Here is a 5,011-nt window from a genome sequence, read left to right as displayed (position 1 = left end):
ATTTAAAACACACTGGATTAGATTGATTGCTTATCAAATATAGATTTTAAGTGAGTGTAAATAAGGAGGCATAGATGTGTAGGACATGGTTACAAGAAATATAAAGCTACAATAGCATACTCATGCCTAAGTTAAACCAAACTATGTGAAATTCAAAGCAAAAATTATCCTCCCCACAATGCTTTCAGCAGTCTTACTGACCAAACTTCTTAGGTCAGGGACCCCTCCACCAAGTCCAATGGTCTGCTTCCTTTATCCCTTCAGATGCAGTGAATCAATGGGAAGAGGCAGAGAGAGAGAGAGAGAGAGAGAGCGGTGCCCTTGGATGTCTGCCCCTTCTTTTTATAGCCCTATACCCCTTATTGAGAAACATTTCCACCTGGTTACCAGAAGACAAAATGTCTATTGTAGAAGGATGTTCCCTGATGGTTTTTTTCCGTCAACACTATTGGGGGCTCCTTTGGTTTTCCCTTCCTTCTTGATGAAATAACTCTTTGGGTTTTTACTGTTTAGATAAACAAATATTAAGCAGAGCACACATGTCTTTTTTTTGCCAGCCCTGAGACTGGGCCATGTATTAATAACCTGATACTGTGTAATCTTATAAACTTCACATATCAGTAGCTCCTCACTTAACTTGTGTAGTTGTGTTCCTGAAAAAATGCGGACTCTAAGTGAAAACGATGTTAAGACGAATCCAATTACCCCATAAGAATTAATGTAAATAGGGGTAGTATAGGTATCCAGGGAATATTTTTGATTGGCAGACAAACGGCATTATGTACATTTTAAGCAATGTTAAACACGCAAATTTAATACAGGTATAAGTTTATTAAAACAATGAATAAAGAAACAGTTTAATACTTGCAATCATCATTGCCTGAGTATGAAGCAATGGAGATGCCCCCGCCTAACACCCACACAGGCACAGCCCAGTGGCACTGCAGACAATTATGCAGGCAAGGGAGGCGGAAGTAGCCGTAGGTTAGGAGAAGCAGGTTGCGCAGCACCAGCGACCAGCTTCCCCTACTGTGCAAGCACCAGTGGCAGGAGGCTTAACCCTCAGCCTGGCCCACTCCCACCCCTTCCCCCAAGATCCCACCCTTAAGCTGCCTCATCTCCCCCCACCTCCTCCCCCATATACTCCACATGCCGCATCCTCCCGCCTCCCCCACCCTCCACTGACTCGTGAATGCTGCAAACCATCTAAAGCCATGGGCAGGGGGGGAGAGGAAGCAGGGGGAAGGCGCTGATCTATGCAGTCCGCCAGCAGGAGGCACTGCGGGGGCGTAGAGGAGCTGATAGAGGGGCTGCCAGCTGTGGACAAAAGAGCAGGGTTCTGTAATGGAGCAGTGACGGTAAGATCAAACCAATGTTAAGCAAGAGGATGTTAAGTGGAGAGTTACTGTACATTATCCAAAATATTGTATTAATAATCACGATGAGAGCATGACTATTTCTAGTTGACGCAGAGCTTTATTTAGCAACCTTAAAGCTGAGCTCCTGTGTGCAGATAATATGCCATGCAAGAAGGATAGTTTGTGAACTGCAGAAGTCCTCTAGCAATGCTGTGATCTCCTCCTGAGCTCCTCTGGTCAACATGTGGTCTCCGTCAAGCAAAATGAGAGAACCTATCTTTCCTACTTTGGGGAATAACCTAGCAAGAGAAGGACAAAGCAACCCATGGTGATTGGCATGCTACAAAGAGCTAGATAATCTGGGATACTATTAAACATATCTTACAGTTTTTACATTCCATCTATTGGGGCCGGGACAACGAGGTGATTCTGAAACCAGGAATGACTGAGAAGACATGAGTTACAGCTGCAAACAATTAGTATGTTTCACCTGCATCTAACTTTCTGTTGTTCCTTTTGATTCCAAATTTGTTTGCTAAGGCTAGTTGAAAATTTTTTCTGAGAAAGTATTATTTTGATAGGAAAATTGGATTTTTCCATTCAACTGTTTTTTTCAATTAAATTAATTCTTTTCCCCTGAAATTATCAGCTTTCCATCACAATTCCAAACTCCCCTCCTCCCTAAACTGTGGCTGTGGGAACTCTGGTGATGATCCAGGGCAGTTCAAGGAAGAGGAGAGACCATCACACATCATTAGGGATGAAGTATAGCCTGGGAGCCTGTAACAAGGAAGAGATTCGTAGTGTGTAGTAGCTCATAGCACTCATGTGGCATTTCTGACATAAAATATGAAGTTTTTAACACTAAGATTTTGTGTCTCCAAACCCGCTCTGTGGATCAGCTCTACACAGTACCCGGCTTGTACTGAAAACATCCAGGATGAAATATAACCTCTAGCCTCATACTCTGTAACTAGGAAGAAATTGCATCATTTAATAAACACGGTAGAAAATAGAGGGCCAAATTTAATCCCCAGGGCACCAATTACACCAAAGTGGCATTTGGGTTTCTCACAGAATGTATTAATTAGGTGTTATGGCTCTCTGAGCTCAGGTATTCCCACTTGCTTCAGGGATCATGTCCCATAGATCACACATCTCACTATAAAATTACCGAAAGCTTCAAACTGGCAGTTTCTTGTCGATGGGGAAACACCAACACATCCCTCTCACTCGTCTCAGCAGGTAACGTGCTATTGTCCTGAATTACAGTCACACACACAAACGGACACCATGGGGATCAACAGATATTGGAACTGAAAACCTCCAGCACTATAAGCCTCAGCCCCAACTCCTACCCCTACAGCTAAAGGAGCGACCTCCTTGCTTGGAAAATGTAGGCATTTACAATAGAACTGGAAGCCAGTGCTTTCCATTGTGTCTCCTGGCTTTTCATACAGGCAAAAGTAAATGCCAAAAAAGCTGGTAATTAGCAGATTAAGAAAACTTTACCCCAAACCAACATGCCAAGCCACAGAGCTCCCCTTGCCCAAAGAAGATAGAAAGATTGACACTTCCTCTACTCTCACTCATTTTTGAGAGCTTACAAATAATCTCCTCACAGAGGAATACAATTTTCACCATGATTCCCCCATAAGTCACAAGTTCCCTGTTTGCTGCTTGGATTAGTGAACAGGAGTGTTTCATGTGTGGGGCATGATTAACCTCCGTGTCATTGTATTTACGCATTTCCTATTTTATTTGAACACCTGGAATGACCAGCTGTGAACCATCTGGCTCTGTGGACTAAGGCCCGTCCCTGAGAGGATACTGATGTCCATTAAGAAACTGATCTCCATTTATCTTCACTTACATCATAACAGAGAAGGGACAGGTTTCTATTTGCACCATGCACCTGCCCACATCTCTTGTAGCTGCCTGATTCTGTGTTCAGAGAAGATGGAAAAGGAAAATCACTCGGAGGCGACTGAGTTCATTCTTCTCAGGACTGACAGATCGTCCGGAACTGCAGGTCCCCCTGTTTTGGTTGATGCTACTGATTTATGGTATCACCCTGGTGGGGAATGGGGGGATGATCTTGTATAATCATGATTGATCCCCGACTCCACACCCCCATGGACTTTTTCCTCAGTAATTTGTTTTTCTGTGACCTCAGCAATTCCTCGACAATTTGCCCTAAGATGCTGCTGAATTTCTTAGCGGAGAGGAAAAGTATTTCATACACTGCCTGCACTGTGCAACATGTATCTCTCGGATGCTTTTAGTGATGTTAGAGTGCCTCTTGCTGGCTGTGATGGCATATGACCGTTTCGTGGCCATCTGTAACCCACTGCACTATACAGTCCACCATGTCCAGGCAGCTTTTGTAAGCAGCTGTTGGCTGGGGTGTACGCTGGGGGGTTGGTGGATTCAATGATAAACACGTTTTTTACATTTCGGCTGTCATTCCGCAGCTCCAACATCATCAATCATTTCTTCTGTGACATCCCTGCCACTGCTGGCGCTCTCATGTTTACGACACCCACATCACAAGAGATTGTGATGTTTGCTTTCTCGAGCTGCATTATAGTGAGCAGCCTTGTAATTGTCCTCCTCTCCTAAGTCTATATCACCTCCACCATCCTGCAGATCTGCTCTGCCAAGGGCCGGCGCAAAACCGTCTCCACCTGCACTTTCCACTTGATCACGGTGGTCCTGCTTTTTGGCACCCTCCTCTTCATGTAATTTACGTCCCACCTCCAGCTATTCCATGGACACAGAACAAAGTGGCCTCATTATTTTACACGTGGGTGATCCCTATGATGAAACCCCCTCATCTACAGCCTGAGGAACACGGAGGTGAAGGACGCCCTGAGGAGAGCAATGAATAAATTGCTAACCAATTCTTGAAGCTGTTAAACTCAGTACATGTTTAGTGATGGGGAATGGAAACAGGTGAATTCAATTCCCAGCCCATTGCAATGTAATTTTGCAGAGCCCGTGGTCGTATTGTTCATTATTGTATTGTTATTATTATAAATTTGTTTGTATTCCAAAAAGGTCTGCAGGGCCCAACTGAGATCAGTGGACAAATCATGGGAAGAATCACAGGTCCAGAAAGAGAGAACGATTTTATAAGATCTTGGCTGGAGGCACCCACCTAGAGTGTGAGATGCTCAACTTCACGTCTCTGTTCCAGTGGTTATTGAATTAGTTATCCACAGTAGAACAACTTTGAAAGGAGAGAGTGAGAGGAACCCAGACTGGAATAGCACATCATTCAGGGGCATATCCATGTGCATAGTGTGACAGGTTTGGTCACAGAGACCCCTATTGGGACTGTCACCTGTTATGCTGAAATTACCTCTGATCCTGTTTTCCCTGCCAGCCTGGGCCTCCAGAACCCTGCCTTGTTGAGCCAGATGTGCTAGCCAGCTGCAACACAGCCAAAGGGCCAGGGCCTCACACCCCAAACTGCAGATCCAGACTCAAACCACCTCAGCATTATACCTGTCTCCAGCATGCAGACACCCAGCTCCAATGGGATCTAAACCCCAAACAAATATGTTTTACTCTGTATAAAACGTATACAGGGCAAATGATAAATGTCACCCTCTATATCACTGCAAGAAAGATATACAAAACTCTTCCCT

The sequence above is a fragment of the Mauremys mutica genome, chromosome 4, assembly GCF_020497125.1.
Source record: "Mauremys mutica isolate MM-2020 ecotype Southern chromosome 4, ASM2049712v1, whole genome shotgun sequence".
Taxonomy (NCBI): Eukaryota; Metazoa; Chordata; order Testudines; family Geoemydidae; genus Mauremys; species Mauremys mutica.
This window is presented reverse-complemented; position numbering follows the sequence as displayed.